The sequence below is a fragment of the Pieris brassicae genome, chromosome 9, assembly GCF_905147105.1.
Source record: "Pieris brassicae chromosome 9, ilPieBrab1.1, whole genome shotgun sequence".
NCBI lineage: Eukaryota > Metazoa > Arthropoda > Insecta > Lepidoptera > Pieridae > Pieris > Pieris brassicae.
The window spans coordinates 9,129,807-9,152,262 of record NC_059673.1 but is presented as its reverse complement, the minus strand read 5'-3'; the positions used below and the strand labels follow the sequence as shown (position 1 = coordinate 9,152,262).

The 22,456-nt window shown below is 35.4% G+C and overlaps 1 protein-coding gene and 2 non-coding genes across 4 annotated transcripts in view; 1 reads left to right on the top strand and 2 right to left on the bottom strand.

Moving 5' to 3' along the window:
• The window catches only part of LOC123714200 (galanin receptor type 3), a 33,634-nt gene extending 25,789 nt beyond the window's left edge, over nt 1-7,845 (bottom strand). Inside the window, exon 1 of one of the 2 annotated variants that reach the window (XM_045668390.1) lies at nt 7,367-7,845. The gene's annotated coding sequence lies outside the window, so the exon portion shown is untranslated. The remainder of the gene's footprint in view (nt 1-7,366) is intronic. The other variant, XM_045668388.1, reaches the window with a different exon arrangement.
• Nucleotides 7,846-8,789: 944 nt separating this feature from the next.
• On the bottom strand, nt 8,790-8,861 carry Trnah-gug. The gene has a single exon. It is a non-coding gene; the product is annotated as a tRNA-His (tRNA).
• A 269-nt stretch (nt 8,862-9,130) lies between these two features.
• On the top strand, nt 9,131-9,202 carry Trnah-gug. The gene has a single exon. It is a non-coding gene; the product is annotated as a tRNA-His (tRNA).
• Nucleotides 9,203-22,456: the final 13,254 nt, after the last annotated feature.

Here is a 22,456-nt window from a genome sequence, read left to right as displayed (position 1 = left end):
CATTAAGTTTTCAATATCTTTTTCGTAAAAGCCATTTTAGAATTGTAACTCACTAAAATAATAATGAAATTAAAGATAGATTTTAATATTTACTTTAATATTATATATATATATATATTTTGCATATTTTATTCATTTAAATGTTTCTTATAACTTACAACTATAAGATATTTATACGAGTCAAAACAAAAAACCGATGATAGTAATGGCTGTCACATGATTGATCGCAAAGCCGCTGCTGCTGGTCTCCATAAACTAATACATAACATACCATTACGTGGCATATCCCATATGAATATGTAATAAATGTTGGACCGTTTTTCATGACACGCTTCCGAACACAGTTGCCTACGCCCTTCGGCTCTACGGTGCTACGGTGCTATGGCCCTCTAAAGAAAAACCTATTTACCCTTTAGAGTACCTCTCGAAATTGAATTTCACACATGCCTTAACAATCACGCTTGCTATTCATCTAAGGATTTCAAATCGGGTAATCTCGCTTTTACAATATTGATTACTTTTTATAAAGAAAGTAATATTAGATCCCTTAGAAAGAGATGCAATTTATTTAGAAATGGCCAAGAAATCCGTAACATCCTAAAGGCCTGGATTCACTTTGATACTTGATTGGTGCAGGTGATAAGTGATTTCTAATCATTTGCATTTGCACTGATCAAAGTGAATACAGGCCTTTACCAGACTGGGAAATTTATAGTTAAACTCTCGAACAAAAACATGTACAAAGTCAATAAAAACATCAATAAGTGATAAATTCCACTTATAACGTTTAATAAGATACGCTAGTACTAAGCAGCTTAAAATATCTTATCTTAATATATCTTTGCTAAGTTTGAAGCCAATTTTTAATAAAAGGGCCTTTAAAGCTCTTAAGCCCTCTTCTAAGGAGCTTATCTAAGAATGTCGATGTGCTTCGGGATGGATTAACCCGTATGAAACATGTAAAAATAAAAAGATGCCGATTTAAGTTGGATTTTTTAGTTTAGTTGGTAATAATCTTATTCTAAATTAACGAATCGAAAACACTTAACATACACTATTATTGTTATTATTCTTTTTTCTGAAAATCGATTTAGTATACATTTTGCCTATTAATAAGAGTGTATGTGTGAACTAAGCATGTCAAGTATTGGCAAACACGCAATTCTACAATTCTTGATGATTTATAAATACTATGTGGTTATGTTGTATACGGTTATAATATATTTTAGAGAAATTAAACAATTCAGGTTATGTCTTCATGTATGCCACTATGGATAACACTGTCTAAACCATGCAACTAGTATCCAAGCTTCTATTAACATACTATTCATACCGTAAAAAAATATAACAAGGTGCTGTTACAGATAATCGAAAGTATTACAAACTGGTTGTCAATGGGACAATTCGCTCAAATTGACAAATCGAAGCGGTTCAGTGAGAGCTCTCCAATCCAATAACTTGCTCTTTGACGGATAAACTGTTGGAGGGGGCTTCGCAATACTATAGTATACTAGCTGCCCCCGCGAACTTCGTTTCTCCTTAATGTGGTTTTAGTTAGCCTTAATACCGTGACACGAAAGAATAATTTCACTGTATTATCGTCACTATAATTTGAATTTGATTTACACTTCGGTCTAAGTAACACGTGGTTGGCTATGCTAACACCAAAAAGTAGAAATAATTGAATTTCACGGCATTTCGTTTAGTACAAAAAAAACTTAATTTATACTTTAGCCTCAATAACACATGGTAATCATAATATTGAATTGTAGCTTATATGACGCGATTGTCGGTTTACCATAGCAGTGCCATCTATTGAGTACTTACTCAATCCAGTCGAAAAGTATCGACATCTTTTAGAATCTTTTGGAGTACAGATAATTGTGACTGTCAATTAATTATAGACAAATAATTTGCAATAAAATAAAATTGCGACTATAATTAAAGATCTAAGCTATCCTATCTCATATGTTGGACCAGACTGTTCACGGTGTGCCAATTTAATTTAAAATCGGTTAAGTAGTTTAGGAGTCCATCGCGGACAAACATCGTGACAGGAGATTTATATATATTAAGATTGTTGGAACTGGATATAGCGATGTTGATATAAAATTAGACCGTATAATAGAGGATGATATAAAAACACCTCACTACCAGTAACCGATATCCCTTTACATGAAGGAGATATTAAACATACATATATATGTACTAAAATTTTCTGGGACTTCTACTTTATATGGGATACCAAACCACCGTGTCACCGCAGGCAGCAAAACTGTTGAATTTCCATTTCTCATTTGAAGTGGCTATCGGTTACTGTATAGTAACTGCCATAATATAACACGTTAATAAAATATCATGACGTTATTAAAGATTATAATTTGTACTGATTTTCTACATTCCCGTTATGTTTTCATTTATATGAAGACCCATTACCTCTTCCTCAATGACACTGGAAACCGATAAGTATTAAATTACGCATCAATAAAACACGCCAACAATATAAGCTCGGAACTCTTGTTTTTATATATACGCCAACATGAAAAAGGTTTCTCTTCGTTTAAACAAGAAATTTTGCCTAATGTTGTATTGTTATGTGAAATTACTTGGATAATTAATACATCCTGTATTAAATGTTTTCAGAGTTACTCAAATCATCACCACGGTTTTGTATTGCCTATTTTGAAATGTAGTACACAAAAGGGCAATTACTAGATTGCTTGCCAAATGTAAATAATGGTTGCTTTTACTGAGTAGAGCAAATATTTAGCAGTAAACGAAATTGGCAATAATATTGATTTATATTAATTTAGAACAATAATATAATTGAAATTGAAAAAAATAAACTTAAATTGGTACGCTGAAAGTTCGTTCATAGAATTTTTTTAATAGAATTTGATTTGATTAATTATAAATTAATAGATATAATTATTAAAAATAGTTTGCCTTCGAGATCGAAACAACGATTTTTAATTATTAAAAATAGTTTGCCTACGAGATCGAGATTAGAGATTTATTTTTAGGTAAGCTTAATTAAGCACATTAATATGCTATAATCAGCTCATTCATGTTTTTTAAATACTAATTTCAAACCATTTCATTATTTTATTGTACGCCACAACTTTGTTTATAACTTTTTGTGTGTTTCAAAGTATATATATATTTTTAATAACGTCATGATATTTTATTAACGTCTTATGTTATAGCTGTTACCAGCCCCCTTAAATACATAAAATCCTAAAGTTACTCAAAAGAATCTTGAAAGGAAATTTTATTCCTTCAAACTTATCATAATCCATAAATTCTTGTGTTACTTTCGCCATCACCGTTGACGGTGATGATCAGTCGCCCGCGAAAATCTTTTCGAGATTAAATATTGTGAATAGTTAAGTGAAATCGTCTCGGACTGGGTTAGACTAAACCTAATCCAATTTAACTCCAAGAAGACATAAGTTTGCGCGTTTTCCGCGAAAAAAACATCCTTTGTCGCTACTCCAATTTCAATTTCTTAAAGCCACAATCAGTATCAGAATACTTGTTCACATATCGAACGACGTTCAGTTTCGCGGTCATTTAGAACTAAATTAGCCTCCTTGGTGTGCTAAGCAAGGCCGTCCCGTCTCGGTACTTTACTCCGGGCCACTCTGCATCTTCCACTTTTACCATGGAGAGTGTTCAGAGGAGTTGTTCGGATTAATACTTGTAGCTGAGTTTCATCATCGGACGTCGAGGCAGAATACAAAATTCCACTCGTGTCACCTCGACGTCCGCCGTTTCACGACTGAGCGTTTTTCAAAGCAATTTTTGCCACGCACCACCGCTATGTGGGACCAGCTGCCCACTGAAGTATTCCGAACCCATTCGACTTAGGGTCCTTCAAGAAAAGAGCGTACCAATTCTTAAAAGGCCGAGCCCTCTGGCATTTAGAGTGTCCATGGGCGGCGATATGACTTAACATCAGGTGAGCCTCATGCCCATTTGCCCCCTGTTCTTTAAAAAAAAATATAGCTCAATAAGCGTTACAATAACCTGATAAAATTAATAGTAAAAATGAATATATTAAGATAGAATTAGAAATCGCGAAGCAATAACTCGAAACAATGATTTTTGTTTGCAATTTAATTTATAGCACATTCAGGAGGAATAATTAAGCGAATCCAACGCAATGCTGTAAACAACTTCGAGCACTTTGTGTTGATTGAGGGCTTTCAAATGGAATCGAACAGATTGTTACTTTAAAATAGTCAAAATATTTTCATAGTTTGACGCGTAACGTAACAACTAGGTAATTAAAAATATTCCGTTCTTCCGTCTAAATTTGAATAACGCTTTCGTTATTACGTAAAATCAAGTAAACTACGGTAACTATGGTCACGTCTAGAAACAAAAAATACAAACAAAATGCAGGCAAAATTTTAACTAGTTGCTTAGAAAATATTCTTTATAAAATACTAAAGCTTGAATCTGGAATAGCTCAGTCTGCGCTCGCTGCGGTCGTAGCAAGGTGCATCTGCTGGCTTTTGTCGGATTATTGCCGCCCCACAACGACAACGCAATTTGTTTCAGTAATCGCCACTATTCAGCTCTGAGCTATGTAATCTCCTTAAAATATTCCAGTAACTTATAGAAACTGCTGCGGAAAAAATCTTCGCTTTATTCTCAATACACCTCCATCAAATTCGCTTCAATAACGACAAAAACTTAAAATATAACAATATTATCTTCTTTTCGCTAGTATAAATAAATAAAACTTGACAACCTCTCATACCGGGAGACTACTACAGATGTCAAGTTGAGAGACTATTTGGTATTAAAATTAGAATCATATTAACGCCATCTATTGCAGCGATTTCATGTTTATAATAATATGCTTGATTTTATGTAAATAACTAGCGGACCCGACAGACGTTGTACTGTCTTAACTATGAATATTGATTTTGAGTTGGTATAATTAACTATAAATGCATTATGATATACAACATTCTTTTTGTTTTTCTGGCGCGTATATAAATAATTTTGTTGGTATTCCGACATATAACTGTGTAAATATGGATTTTCAAGATTAATGCCACAAACAATTAGCGAATAATTTTTCATCTCATCCTCTCAAAAGTTTCAATTGTAAAAGCGCTATGTAAAGAATTAGCAAAATAGGTTCAACCGTTCACGCGTGATGCCGTGACCAAGGGAAATAGGGATTCATTTTTATATATAGATATAGTAAACTGGAATTAAGAAGTTCTAATTGAAAATTCCGCGTTAATAAAAGACTGTTTTATATTATTCTATTCTGCTTATTATCCAGGCCCTATTTACAGGCCTTAAAATCAATAGGACTTTTATCTCATCAAAATGGTACAGCCTCACTATTATTTGACCAGAAATTCATTAACTTATATGAATGTGATTAGGATACTATAAGTTTTTGACGTCAAAGAAAGAGTTAGTACAGAGTATGTATCTATAATAAATACAGCTATAACCTTTCAGTATACTAGTAATCACTGTTAAAATTTTCTTTTTCGAGAGTTTCAGTGCCAACAAGATATGAACATTTATTGCGCAGTTACAAAGAAAATATGCAACATCAGGTGGTATTGCGAAATCGTTCTTTATTAGATTTTTCTCACCCTTACTTTATTGTCAAGTAAAACGAGAAAGTATCAAGTAACATCTACATTTAGCTCACAATATGTACATGGTGTGTTGTCGTTTTCTGCCAACGTTCCTTACTCATAAAATATTAATGTCACAATTACTTCCGTATCTCAGTTTTATTATCTTTATATCGTCTTAATATGATCCTTCCAGTGGCCTGTATTGTGTACAAAACGTTAACAGTAATAGGATTTTCTTTTGTTTAAGTAAATCCTCGTAATGTTGACGTTAGGCTTACTTACAAGCTACTACTATAGCGTTTTGTAGTAATGAAAGATGTGGTTTAGTACCACCCATAATACGAAATATATTGTTGGATAAATAATAATAACACATCACATCACATAAGACATCACAAAGACTAAAACTAAAATAATTAAATGTCATGATTGAAATCAATTGGATTTCCAATGAGTAATTATAGCATTTAGGAAAGCCTAAAACAGCCTAATACTTGCTTTTTGACTCTTACTAAACGACTATGTACGCTCAAGACCATTCTTAAAAAAATCAAAGCTTTTATACATATAACTATTGTTATATGTATTCTTTTCCGAAAACAAATGCTGACGCACTGTTTCCTCAAATCAGTGCGTCACAAAAGTTGTTGAATTTTCGCGTTATCTCATTAGGGGAAAGTTCCTTCGTTATATATAGCAACGTCAATCCGTACGATCTGTCGACCTTTTACATTTGTTATCTTAATAAAAACTTGACTGGCTTATATATTTGGGAGAACACTTTCCAATAAAATGTCAATAAACAAAGTTTTGGACATGGGCGGCATTACGAATTCAATGACGATCCACGGTAAAAGATGAAATCTAAACAATCCATCTTATTACAGGCTACGCAATATTTATTATGAAAATATTTTTTCAGTAAGAATGGGAAAGAGAGCAATTTCTGGGGACGAAAGTATCTTATATATCAGTTAGTAATCTTATATTTTCTTAGTGCTAGCCAACTCGTTTGTCTTCGTGAAGCTTTTCGTATCTCTGTTAGAAGATAGAGCATTAGCTTATATACTTTTTCTGTGTTTTCTTTAGTACGATAATTGATATTAAACGTTATACCTACCATTAGAATCCACTTATGTAATGGTAGGTATAACGTTAAATATTTTATTTTAAACAATACATACACAAGCAAGCACATGTAAATCTTCGAGATACAAACGTCAAAATTAGCATGTAGTATATTCATCTCACATTAGTAAATAACAAATTTTGTTTAGTAAATAATAAGCCAATTAAAGCAATCCATTTCTGTTTTGTTAGGAATAATGTACAGTATTATATGCTTAATTGATTTGGAAAGTAAGTGATCCGTTAAATGCGTGGGAGGAAGCTTATTGCAATTAACAATGAATATAATCTTGACACTAATGAATATATGTAATTGAGAAATAATTGAATGCCTTAATTAGGGTGGTTAAGAGTTGATAATTCGATTTAAGAGGCGTCGAAATAATTAGAAATCGTTAGTAATACTTAGATTTCATTATTATATAAAAGTATATTAATAATAGTATCATATATTACTAAAATTATATAAAATCTCTTTTGTCTTAAAGGATTTTTTTGTTATGTATAGAGGAAAATCTCTGTGCTATCTGAATCAAAGTATTTTTAGGGCACATATTTTTAAACATTTTTAATTTTAATTATAGTATTTCATTAATAATTATTACAGAAATCAGTCTTACCTTACAGCAACCAATAAACTTGCTTCTTGCTTGCTAAATTCATTTTAACGTCCTCAACTTCACACATTTAAAAACCTAATAAAGCACTAAATTTATCATTTATTTGAAGAAAACGCACCAAAATATCAGTAAAGGGATAAAATGTTTTAGCAAAATACGTCGGCGTTTTTTGCGCGACCCTTAAAGCGGTTTTTCAGATAACGTCGTGTCACGGCGAGTGTCGTGGCTACACTGAAGTCCTGAACACCCCGTTACTGAAACATTGTACGTAAACAAACCCTTTCGTATATGGGTCGCTTAATAGCTCTTCATAAAAGTCGTTTTTCTTGCTCGCTGTTGATTTTCGCACGTATTAAAAGGTTCAATCCGCTTGACTGGGCCTTCACGTGTGAATGGATCGAGATTTTGGTTATGCAATGTCGACACGTGTGGGTTGCTTAAACGATCGAAATTGACATGAAAAGCGATGTTTGCTATAACAATGGCTGCAACGTTGTGTCGTACACGAGTATTTGTTGTGATATTGGTCGGGCGAAATTTGAACTAGACAAGAGTTATGTAAACAAACTTTAGTTAAATTACATATTTTAGTTAAGAATTTGGACCGTAAACCAAATGTTAGCAACCATCGTACACTTACTTGTAACCAATAAATTGTAAAACGTCAGCTAAGTAATAATCTGCCCTTTAGTTTTTCCCACACTCATAAATTGTATAATATATAACATTCTTGTTTCCGATTACGTACAATAGGTCGACTACACTTATATTGAAGTGTTTTTTTTGTTATTTATTAGTTCATATTTAAACGATTAAATCCAGTTGACTCGCAGCTTCAAACAAATAGTTTAATTTAACATTTATTTCAACATTCCTTCAACTAGCCACCTAACACAAGTCAACTCAAGTCTTGAGTTTTTTTTCGAAACTAATATCTTACGTAGAAAGTACATTTTTATACGAGTATAAACAATCGATTAGTATCACATTTATTCGTATAGTCTGATGGAATCAAAATGTAAAGGGAGCCTCTGTCAAATATAGCTTAGAGAACGTTTACGAGTAAATTTTGAATCATATTGTAGTGTGAGGAATGAAGCTGTGAAGAGAACCTGTGCATGCGGTCTGTTTTGCGGTGGCGATTTCTAAAGCATTGTGTGGTGCATGTGGTATTTAGTCCTTAACATTTAATTTGAATTCTTGCACTGGTCGACGTTCTTGCAGAGCTGTGTTTTTATTATACATGGCTATGAACAAAACTTAAATAATTCTTGCCGTAGGTATATACCAACATATTAAGGAAAATAAAAAAAATATTTTTAAATACATTATATTTACTTCATACAAATATGTGGGGATGTTTTGATAAATTACATCAATCTAATTAAATCAAAAACAAATGCACCGCCGCAACAGCTTTCGCTGCCGTGACCAGGATTCGAACCTGGGTTACTACGGCCACAACGTAGGGTCCTAACCACTAGACGATCACGGCTATCGGAGCAGATACCTTTCACCGCTTATCACTCAAAAGGTATCGTGAGTTGTATTACTAAGCCAACTTAAAATGATCAACTACCCGTTCCTTAGTTAAGTGATAGTGTAACTTCTTAAATCGTTCGTATAACCGTTGTGAAATAAGAAAAACGAGAACAACCAAATTGTGTCTTTTTATGTAACTTTCAAGAGCGCTTGCGGCGACCGGAACCAATCAAAAACCTATAATGAAGCACAATTTCAATACAATTCTTATCTGCTCCGATAGCCGTGATCGTCTAGTGGTTAGGACCCTACGTTGTGGCCGTAGTAACCCAGGTTCGAATCCTGGTCACGGCAGCGAATAGCTGTTACGGCGGAGTATTTTATTTTAATTCTGCGTAAAAATCCTTTAATTTAAACAATTTATTCGAAATAATCAAATTACATTTTATATAATATGTAATAGATGAGATATTGTTTACGTTTGAATTTAATCATGTTAAAGTAAAATTGCTGATTCCTTCAGAATTCTTATGATTTCCATCATTACATTAAGAAAAAACTCTTTAATACTTTTCACAATGTAAAATATTTTTTTTATTGTAAACCAATTTATAAATAAACATAAAATCACTACTAATTTTTAAATCCATAATAAGCGTGAACGACTTTTATTTTATATCACAATCGATTATTTGTTATCATAATTCAATATGTTTTAAACAATAAAAATCGAATTGCTTTTTATTTTCCTATACAAACGTTTCACGTAAAAATGGCTTTATTTTATTTTTTGATTCTTATTTATTTAATATAATGATTAATCGAATTTTTCCTGTGTTGACACTATTGCATGGTCTTAGTTTTAGCCATCTTAGGTCGGATCTTCGAATTTATGGAGGTAAAGACGCGGATATGGGAAAATTTCCTTTCGTAGTCTTTATGGAAAAACTCATATATACAACACACAATGGGGTCCGGATATTAAAATATGTTCCAAGGTGTTCCGCCACTGCTCTCACTTCCACTTGGACGTTAACTCATTGACAATGAGAAAATCACTATTTATTCATTATAATACAACAGATGAGCCGCAACGAAAAAATATTTTTAAAATGATCTTAAATCCAAACCAATTAACGAAGCCATAACAATTTTTTATTTATTTATTGTATAAATAATAATAATCAATGGCGCTACAACCTGTTCTAGTCTGGGCCTCAGATTTCTGTACTGTTTCATAATCATTTGTAAATTGAATATGCAAGTAGGTGATCAGCCCTTCTGTGCCTGACGCACTGACGATGCTTTCCTTCACCGTTCGAGCGAATCTTAAATGCGCACATAGAAAGAAAATCAATTGGTGCATAGCCGGGGATCGAACCTACGACGTCAGGGATGAGCGTCACACGCTGAACCACTAGGCCAATACTGCTCTTGTTTATTGTATAAATAATCTAAAATGGAAAAGTAGTTGGTGTGGTGGTAACACAAACTGGACACAGTTTTTCTGTCCACCAGGACGTTGAACATATTTAAATAATTAACTTATATACTAAGGCCAGTGACATATACACTATAACATTAAAACCATTAACATTGCTTAAAGTATCGCATTATTTACGAGTACGAGTTCCGACGTGGCACTAGTGCTGCGGAAACGACTCGAAGGGTGAATGATGTGTATGGCGGTCATGTTGCAAAAGAAAACACGGTTCGTTTTTGGTTCCAACGTTTTCGTTCTGGAAATTTCGACCTGCAGAACAAGCCCCGTGGACGGCCTGAGACCCAAGTTGATAATGAAGTATTGAAGGCTATTGTGGAAGCGGATCCATCGTTAACCACGTCCGAGTCAGCTGCAAGCTGCGGTGTTAGTGATAAAACGGTTTTAATTCACTTGAAGCAAATTGGGAAGATTAAAAAGCTTGAAAGGTGGGTACCTCACGAATTGACTGAAGCAAACCGGCAAACGCGCGTCGACTGCTGCGTTACATTACTGAACCGGCACAATAATGAAGGTATTTTAAACCGAATCATTACCTGTGATGAAAAATGGATTCTTTACGATAATCGGAAGCGCTCACCGCAATGGTTGGATCCGGGCCAGCCAGCCAAATCCTGCCCCAAGCGAAAATTAACCCCGAAAAAGAGACTTGTAAGCGTTTGGTGTACTAGTGCCGGTATTGTTCATTGCAGTTTTCTCAAATCTGGCCAGACTATTACGGCTGATGTCTATTATCAGCAATTGCAAACCATGATGTAAAAGCTAGCAGCTAAACAACCTAGGCTGGTCAATCGCTCCACGCCACTGCTACTTCACGACAACGCTAGACCACACACTGCACAACAGACGGCTACCAAATTAGAAGAGCTTCAATTGGAATGTCTAAAACATCCTCCGTACTCCCCGGACCTTGCTCCAACAGACTACCATTTTTTTTTCGAAATTTGGACAACTTCTTGCAAGGGAAAAAATTTAACTCTGATGGGGCAGTCCAATTTTCACAGATTTTATTGATTCCCGTCCGACTGGTTTTTTTAGTAAAGGGATCAATGAACTACCTATGAGATGGCAAAAGTGCATAGAAAACAATGGTTTGTAGATGTGGGGGATGCCGGGGTATGTTGCCTCCGGGTGACTACCCGGATGACTCCAAAGGAAACAATGCGATTGTGAATGACATCTTTATTTGACGTGCTTTTGCGTCAATCGCTAAGTACAGACTGTCGCACTTATAAAACTATGCTCAGAACTATATAGTATATATATATATATATATACCCCTACAACTACTCCCCCCTTTTACAAAAAAAAATGTTTCTTCTAAACATTTTAAAACATAAATACACAGTTAAAATGAAATACAAGAATTCATAACACACAATTCTACAACACAATCTAGTAATAACTACGAGCAATCACGCGTCCTGCACTGTAGGTTGCATTGCCTGTGCCTTATCGGTAGGCGGCATCTCCATCGACACAACCTTCATGGTAAACTTCTTTAAACTCTTATTTATCTTCTTATATAGAAAGTAAACACCAATTACTAGTAATAACACCAATACTGCTGCTATAAATGTGCCGTATTTTTCGTTTTTTTCTTCCAACGTAGTAGCCTGGTTGGCACCATTTTGAGCTATAACTATACTTTTCTCTTCTTGTTTGCTCTGATTTTTACCCATTCTTTTAATATAATTTGACAAACAAATGAATTGAATACCTACTATAATAATATAAATAATAAATTTAATCTTATATATTTAATTGCAGTGCTCAAATTGCAAAAAACTAACCTACTTACGTATGTCCATAAAGTAAACGCTACAGTGCAGTATCGTAACAATATCTTACATCGCTAGCTATAACTTAAGCAAAAATACTTAATCTTAACATAGCATTTTGTAATTAGCTTGGCTTATATAGCATAGCTAAAACTGAGCGCTTAGCTTTAATTCGCGAATCGTACCGGCTTTTTAATAATACGTCCCGAACGCGTCTTTTTAACAGGCTTGGGTTCGACTTCTATGCTGGGTTCAACGTCGGGCATTTGAACTAGGGGTGCCGGTTCGATGTTTTTCTGACATTCTATCTCCGGCAACACATAAGCGGGCTTCAATCTATCTATAGATATACTAGCTGTACGATTAGGAAATTGTATGACAAATACTTTGGGACCTCTCTTAATTACTCGATATGGACCATCGTATGGCGGTTTCAACGGCTTGCGCACCGAATCGTCTCTGATAAATACAAATTCTGCATCTTTTAAATCGGGATGCACGAAATATGGACGGGAATTACTATGCGATTTCGGGACCGATTTTAACGATTTTATATGCTTTCGGATACCTTCTACTAATCGTTGGGGCTCTGCAGACCCTACCTGCGTAGAAGAATCGTAAAAATCACCTGGTAATCTAAGAGTACGCCCAAAGGTCAATTCAGCAGCTGACACGCCAGAGTCGGTCCGCTGAGCTGCTCGTAACCCTAATAAGACTGTGGGCAGCTCTTCGACCCATGACTTATTTGACAATCGAGCCATTAGGGCTGCCTTCAATGTCCTGTGCCAGCGCTCCACCGCTCCGTTAGCCTGCGGGTGGTAACTAGTTGTTCGGATTCTGTTTATGCCTAATAAGTTCATGAGTTCCCTAAATAACGAACTTTCGAACTGACGACCTTGATCGCTCGTGAGCTTTATTGGACAAACATAACGGCATATCCAGTTTACATATAACGCTCTAGCAACCATCTCCGCGTTCATATCCCGCAATGGCAAAGCCTCGGGCCATCGCGTACAACGGTCTATCAAGGTTAAACAATATTTAAATCCGTCTTCAGTATAGGCAAAGGACCTACTAAATCTATGTGCACATGCTCGAAACGATCGGCATGTGGGAAACTGCCCACTCCGGTCATCAAATGCCCGTCTACTTTAGCTCGCTGACAACTGATACACGTTTTGGCCCAAAGATTGATGTCAGAATTCATTTTTGGCCAAAAGAACTTTTCCGTTATTAACTTCCGGGTGGCTCGAATGCCCGGGTGACTAATATTGTGTATGCTATTAAAAACTGTTCGTCTGAACTCGCTAGGTGTATATGGCCTCGCTACATTTGACGAAAAATCACAATAAATTGTTTTATTACATGTAGGTAAAAAGACTTTTTTAAAATTATCATTGCAACACAGTTCACTTGCATACTCGTCGGTTAATTGCGATTCGGCAATTTTTTCATAATCTAGAACATTCGGACAGTACAAAGTCTCAATGCGTGACAGCGAATCTGCCACAGTATTATTACTGCCAGTAACGAAACGAATATCTGTAGTAAACTCACTAATATACGCTAACTGCCTAACACGCCTCGGTAGCTCTTTCTCGCATTTAGTTTTATTAAATGCGTAAGTTAAGGGCTTATGATCGGTATATACTATAAGCTCTCTTCCTTCTATGACATCCTGAAAATAACGAATAGATAAATAGATAGCTAAAAGTTCTCTGTCGAAAGTAGAATATTTCCTCTGAGCCTCACTCAATTTCTGAGAAAAGTATCCTAAAGGTTTCCAACTGTTGTCAATATACTGTTGCAAAACGCCTCCGATCGCGATATTTGATGCGTCTACGACGAGAGAGATAGGTATATCGGTTCGTGGATGCGCTAACATCGCTGAATTTTGCAAGCTAAGTTTGCATCGCTCGAATGCTTCGTCAGCCTCAGGTGTCCAAGCTATACTAGTTTTATCACGCTTCTTCGCGTTATGCAAATAACGATTTAAAACTATTTGATGTGTAACTGCATTTGGAATATGCGCCCTATAAAAATTAGGCATACCTAAAAATCGGCGTAATTGTTCTATCGTTTAGGTTTCGGGAAATTTTTAATGGCTTCTATTTTATGTTCTAACGGCTTAATACCATCCAGAGACACCTCGTATCCTAAGAATTCTAACTTTGTCTGACCAAAACTACATTTACTTAAATTTATCGATATACCGTATTTATTAAAACGCTCAAACACTAACTCTAAATGTTCTTTATGTTCTTCAACGGACGAACTAGCAATAAGTACATCGTCTATATACGTAAATAAGAAATCTAAACCACTTAATACTGTATGACTCATAAAACGTTGATATGTTTGTGCAGCATTACGCAACCCGAATGTCATGCGAGGAAACTCGAATAACCCGAAAGGAGTTGTGATCGCTGTTTTCTCAATATGCTCTGGAAATATAGGAACTCCGTGGTAGGCTCGAACCACATCAATTCGGGACATAATTGACTTCCCTTCTAAAATATATGTAAAATCACGTATACGCGGTAAAGAATACCTATCTGGCTTCGTGATCGCATTTAATTGTCTAAAGTCGCCGCAAGGACGTATTTCCCCATTCTTCTTGGGTACTACGTCTAACGGACTAGACCAACAACTCTTAGAAGGCCTACAAATCCCTAACTCCTGCATTATTCAAAATTCCTCCATAACTTTTTTATACTTGTCGGGTGCTAATTGTCGAGCGCGGGAATGGACAGGAGGACCCGTCGTCTCTATATAGTGATATACGTCATGTGACGGCGGATCGTTAAAATTGCATGGTTTAGTAATGTTAGGAAACTTACTTATGACGTCACACTACGGGTGATCTTTATTAATAGTATTTAAACTAGAGCAACTAGTGTTAACTATGGATGCCAAGGAATTAAAATTAGTTAATTTATCTATTAATTTCCGGGACTTTAAATCTACCAATAACCCAAAATGTGTTAAAAAATCAGCTCCAATGATTGCCTGTTTCACATCGGCTATAATAAAATTCCAACGAAATGCCCTCCTTAACTTAAAATTTACAACTTACATTTTTGAACCAAAAGTATTAATAACCGTACCATTAGCAGCATATAACTTAAAATCACTACATTTTGATCTGGCACTGTTTTTATCTCCTGGAATGACGGATACGTTTGCGCCGGTATCTATTAAAAAAATTATATCCACTATTACTGTCCAAGATGCATAGGCGTTGTGCTGGGGCGATGGTGCAGGCATCCGCCTCCGTGACTCCGCACCTCTAGGGGTTTCCCTTCTTAAAAGCGCAAGAGGGCACACATTTGGTAGCACGGTCTTTGAAACGGTAAAGGTAAAAAGAGATTGGGTATGCCCAATCACTCGGCGCACGGGACTGCGAACGCCGTCCCTGCCCACGGCTGTTACCTCTATAGGGCGGGCGAGATGATGTACGGCTCCTCAGCAACTGGTCGAACTTGTGGCTCAGCTCCGCGATGGCCGCATGCTCGTCGTTGTCCTGGTCTTGCCGAAGACCGCCACTTGTCTTGACCTCCGCCAATTGAGGTGGCTGGATGGGTTCTGCTACCTTGTCTGCGACGTTGGCCAGTTGATCCAGGTTCTTGGTTTCCGTGACTGCCAGAACTGCACGGACTGCTTGCGGTAAATGCGTCTGCCACAAAATACGGAGAGTATCGTCCGGAAGCTTCTCCCGAGCCAGGTCCTTCATCCTGCGTAACAACTGAGACGGTTTCTGTTCTCCCAAGTCCATCTCGCTGATGAGCTTCTGCAGCTGCCTCGTTTCTGATTCCTCAAAAATTTCCAGCAGCTTCTTCTTAAGAGCTCCATATTTGTCTTGTTCGGGAGGTGAGAAAAGGATGTCTGTGATTTGTTGTCCTTTCCCAATTTCGACACCACGATGTTGAATTTAGTATCATCTCCCATCTTTTGTGGTAACAGCACGGATTCAGCCCTGACAAACCATACACGGGGCTGATCTGTCCAGAAATCAGGAATCCGGGAGGTGACTGACGTCACCGCTGCGATTTCTTGCGTGACCGCCGCGTGCGATTGTGGCAATGCCATCCTATCGTCTGAATTTCGGAGTCTGGGTTTCTTGTACCGTCGGGGTTGCTTGTGTAGTCGGGGTCACCAATGTAGATGTGGGGGATGCCGGGGTATGTTGCCTCCGGGTGATTACCCGGATGACTCCAAAGGAAACAATGCGATTGTGAATGACATCTTTATTTGACGTGCTTTCGCGTCAATCGCTAAATAGACTGTCGCACTTAAAAAACTATGCTCACAACTATATTGTATATATATATATACCCCTACAGGTTCATACTTTGATTAATTAAATATATTATATTTAAAAATATTCGACTTTTTGTTCCTCCCATACAAAACGCCAATTTCATATGTAAGGACCTAATATAAGGAATGGGAAGTTGGTAATTTTAATTTGGATTAGTAATAAAATTCACGATACCTTTTGAGTGATAAACTGTACATAGAAATCACCTACGAAACATTTGATTTTAACAAACTCAAAACTCAACCGCCAAATAACTTTACTCATATAGGTAAATAAGTAGGTACATTTATGAACGTCAACAGAAAATATGTTAAATTGATTATTAATTTACTACCAGTTCGCAAGTCAAAGGTGTAAAGCGGGCAAGAAACATTTTAATCGCTAAGTTTTGAGTCATATAAATTATTTGAACTGGAGCAAATCAATCCCAAGGCCTAATCATTTAAATATTCCTCAAATTTATAAAAAGCTTTATTGATAAATTTAGGTTTAACGAGAGCTATGAATTGATTTAGTGATAATTCTCCAATTTCTGGGAGTTTTTTGTATAAACGAATCCAATTTCCATATCCAGGAGTGATTTATCTTCTGGAGCCTGGTTGGCTTAGATTAGTTCTTCTTCGAGTATTATACTGATAATTAATTTACCTTAAAATTTTAACGATATAATTACAAATTATATGTTTTTATCGATTGAAATTTTATATAACGTTTAGTTACACATTTTTCTAGTAATGATATCGCAGCAACAGATGAAGAAACCAGGGACTTACTTGGCCGTATTCAGTCAAAGTCAAGTCAAAGTCAAAAATCTTCATATAAGTAACACAATGTACACTTATGAACGTAACACTGTGCTATATTTGTGAAAAAAATATTATTTCCCCTTTAACTTTTTAACATATAGTTGGTTTGTTTGTCACACGTTTTACCTGATTCTTCATTTATTATTTTCCAGGTAGTTTTTACTTTAACCATTCAATTTTTTCATTTTGTGCTTAAATATTGTGACTAAGCAATTTTGTAAACTTTTTTGAAATTATTTGAATTCCACACTAGTGTTATACCTGGGTAATACTGAAAATGTTTAGAAATTGAAACACGGCTTAATGTAGGAAGTTGGCGATACTTTTATTGTTTTTCAAAGTAATCTCTGATCCTCTCTACACATTGTCGCATTCGATGGAACCACTGAGAAAAGAAGTGGGCCCATGCTTCCTTAGGGGTCTCTACTATGGCATTTTCGTACGCGTTCACCGCATCTTCAGGGCTCGTAAAGCGAATACCTCGAATTTTATCTTTAGTTCTTGGGTATAAATGAAAGTCACAGGACGCCAGGTAGGCAGGACTGTATGGCGGATGACTCATTATCTCGACACCTGCCATAGTCAAATCCAGTCCATGCGAAGGTGTTTCTGGTCGTGTGTTAAAGTATGGGGATTCCAGCTGGTACAAAGCTTTCTGACGTCTAAATTTTTTGAACTTGACTCATACCACTGCCCAGGCTTGCCCGTATCTGCTGATAGATCACTCTCTTATCTTCGTCTATCATGCGTCGCATAGCACTGATGTTATCTTCAGTAGTCGCTGTTAAAGGATGTCCCTCACGCGGATCATCATTGAGATTGCTTTCTCAAAATTTTTTAAACTCGTTAAACCAATTATAAATAGTGGCACGAGATAGGGCTTTGTTAAGAAATGCTAATTGCAGCCTACCATAGCTTTGTTTTTGAGTAAGATCACAACAAAAGTCATAATAAATCATTAACGGAAATTTTCCGGCGTTAGATTCATTTTCACGTGTAACAAGAGTTTTAGATTTGCCACCAATTCACAAAAACAAATTAATGCAATATCCTACATTAGGTTACCAAAGAGTTTTAAAATTGAAATTCAATAAAAGTTTTCACTAGCAATGTTTCTAACTGGCCAGTTTTAAACATTTTCTGTGTTACCCACGTATTGCTTTTCATAATACATATCATATAATTTTAACCTTTTTCTGTGTAACTCCTCATTTGCCCAGTCACAGAAAGTTGTTTTCTCAGAAACGAAAAAAGTCTTTTGAGTAAACACTTTCTTGATTTCATCATTAAATGATCAAAAAAAAGTATAAATTGTTAGGGGATGAGTTGTCACACAGAAATGGCACATGTACACCAATGCTTCCCTAAATCTGCCCAAACGGTCATCTGTAATATGAGTTTTCTTATTTTTACATGGTTTTTGTTGCCTTACTTGGAATTCAAACCATTGACCAGTGTGATCAGATTTAAATCTATTGAAAATACAAACATTTAAAGGGGCTATGTCACTATATATATTATCTATACAAGTTGCAGTGCTGGCTGTTATTCTTGTGCGTGAATGAAATAGATATATTAAATTGTATGAATGAAAAAGACTGCGTATACCTGAAAATTCTTTATTTGTTTAGCTATATGTACAATAGAATTCAGATTTAGGCCTCCCTAGTAAGTCAGAGACCTGTGACAGGGAAGATTCCCTCTTCTTTAATTTTACAAAGTTTCACAATTGGTTTAAAAAACAAGGGTACTATAAAAATAATAAATATATAAATATATTATGATGACTGTGTAATTGTGTGTATTTGTGGAAGACGAAACAAATCTAAGCGAAAGTGTGCATGAAAAGATGGATTAAGGCAAAAAATTATATTAGAGGATTTAACAATGCTTCTGTTTTGTTATAGTTGAGTGTACCGAGCCAATGGTTTAAAGTTGTTTTACATTTGTGGTATGTAAGATTATGCAAGCTAAGGGTTTCATTTAATCTATTATATAGATAAGCTGAGCGATTGTTGAATAGATTACGTGCAAAGTCGATAGTCTTGCAAATTGTGTAGTTAATTAAATTATGTTGAGTCCTTTTTTGAGGTGTGTCTGGACTATGTGGAGAGGTTGCGAGCCTCCTAAGGACACAACGGAGAATATAGAGCTAGCGTATAGTCAGTATTTTGCAAGACTTGTACAACTCTTCAGTTGAAAAACTTTTTTTGTTTGTAACATTATTTTTATAATTGCTCTCTGAGCTCTTCCTAGTGCTAGAACTTTGGTTTTCGCACAAACACCCCACACTGTGATACAATAGGTGATAACAGACTGAACTAATGTTTTATACACGGTATATATGAGGTTTGGTTCCACTGCATGACGTAAATTGCATAAAATCCAGCTTAATCTACGTAGTTTTTTTTATAACTGCATCAACATGAGCGTACCAGTTTAAATTTTGGTCAATAATCACATATAAGTATTTACTCTGTTTCACCTTAAGCAGCGTGTCACATACGCAATCTTCACTACAATTGCAATTTAGTTTGTGTAATTTAATGTTAAAATTAGAGGGGAGTTGGCTCTTATCATGTATAGCAAAAGTAATGAACATAGTTTTATATGGGTTAATAGTTAGCTGACTGCTGGTTAAGTATGGGAAAATTTTGTGAAGATCAGCCAATATTATCCAGGCGCTTAATCAGAGAGAGTTAAAACAAAAACAGTGCCAAATGCCTTTTTGAGATCGATAATCAGTGTAAGACACTTTTGTTTCCGGTCAAGGTGTCAAACAAGGTAATTTATAACGGCTAGGACAGCATCTTCAGTACTGCAATTTAACCTAAACCCAAATTGAGTTGGTGAGAGGAGATTGTATTTATTAAGGTAGGATATTATTCTTGAGTTAATAGTTTTTCTAGGATTTTTGATATAGCTGTTAAGATTGAGATTGGGCGGTAGTTACTTTTATCAACACTATTAAAATGACTTATATTTGATATAAACTAAATATGGATTTCTTTTAAATGTCAGCAATAAAAACAAGTTAGCAATAAAATTATGTCTAAATTCCCAATTAGATTCTGTAATATATATCTCAATGTTGAATTTACATTTGTCTATTTGGAAAAATTTAAAGGAATTATGAAATATATTTTTCCCTACGTATTAAAAATGCAAAATTTTTGCGTTTTTGTAATACGTATTGTATTTGGATTAAACAAAATGATATTCTTAAAATTATTATTATTAACAAATATTCCACTTATTTTCATGTACGAATTTCTATTTATATCTCAATAGGTGATTTATGATTCATTATATTGTAGCAAAGTAGTTACCATAATGCCTTATCATATAATATAAAATCGAATTGCTTTTTATTTTCCTACACAAACGTTAAGGGGTTTCACGTAAAAATTTCTTTATTTTATTTGTTGTTTCCAATTTATTTAATGTAATGATTAATCGAATTTTTCCTGTGTTGACACTATTGCATGGTCTTAGTTTTAGCCATCATAGGCCGGATCTTCGAATTTATGGAGGTAAAGACGCGGATATGGAAAAATTTCCTTTCGTAGTCTTTATGGAAAAACTATACAAATATACAACACACAAGGGGGTCCAGAAATTAAAATATCTTCCAAAGTGTTCCGCCACTGCTCTCTCTTCCACTTGGACGTTAACAGCCGCGCACTGCGTTAATAATGAGAACGTGGCGCTTGAAACGGAATCACTATTTATTCGTTATAATACAACAGGTGAGCTGCAACGAAAAAAAATTCTTAAAGGGATCTTGAGTCCAAACCGGCAACGTCGCAATATTGCAAATGATATAAGTTTAGTGAAAACTGATAGTATTCAACTTCCATTTTACGCGAAACTCAGCTCAGTCGACTATACCACTCTCATTGGTCAAGAAGCGATACTCTTAGGTTATGGAAAAACGCATACTTCTTATGAAAAGGATCCAGGAACAAACTATACTTTAAAAATGATGGATGTTATGTTGATGAAATGTAAAAGTCTTCCGTTTATAAAGATATATATAAGAATATGCACAGTACCTAAGTGCGGCGTATCAGAGTTTCTGTGTCCAGGAGATTCAGGAGGCACAGTTTTACATAGTTCGGGAGTCATTGGTGTCCATTCTGCCAGTTTAAGGTGTTTTCAACCAAAGAATAGCCCGCTTTTTGGAAGATTTAACTATGCTAGTATAGATATACCCGTTAGCCCATATTTAGATTGGATCAGAAATGAAATTACAAGAGATTAATTTTATTCGGACATAAAATACACAGCCATCGCAAGCGATAAGAGTTAAATTGAAGCCGGACATTATCAATATTAGATTGGTTCCGGTCGCCGCAAGCGCTCTTGAAACTTACATAAAAAGACACAATTTGGTTGTTCTCGTTTTTCTTATTTCACAACGGTTATACGAAAGATTTAAGAAGTTACACTATCACTTAACTAAGGAACGGGTAGTTGATCATTTTAAGTTGGCTTAGTAATACAACTCACGATACCTTTTGAGTGATAAGCGGTGAAAGGTATCTGCTCCGATAGCCGTGATCGTCTAGTGGTTAGGACCCTACGTTGTGGCCGTAGTAACCCAGTTTCGAATCCTGGTCACGGCAGCGAAAGCTGTTATGATGGAGTTAAAAAAAATATTTTATTGTTTGGAATAGTTGTGTGGTGTTTTATTAATTAACATTTTATTTTTATTTATTTTCTTATTTCCTATTTTTACAGTAACTTAATACTAATGCAGAAAACTAAACTAAAAACATAATATATATAAACATAACAAGTAAAAACTTAAAATCTAAACCATTTTATAACTAATTTTAAATAATGCAATTCTTGTGAATTCAGCCAGTGTGCAAATAAAAACATCTGTCTCATCTCTCAATAATATTTAGGGTGCACAAGACACGCGTAAATGGTGCTTCTCTGAGTAAGTTCGTACGCGCCCGAGGCCAGAGGGCACTGCCAGCAATTGCGATCGCTTACCACGTCGAGAGTGGTTATTTGGCAAACGCAGCCCCAGTCTCTCCTACATTTCCGCATTATATATTTTGCCTCTAAGGACCTTAAAAAATACAATGTGATAGTTAGGTTCCTCCTTACCTCTAACTTGTTGTATCCCACCATACCCAACACAAACAAAGTTGGATAATTTACTGGGTAAAGTGGGTACACTCCATA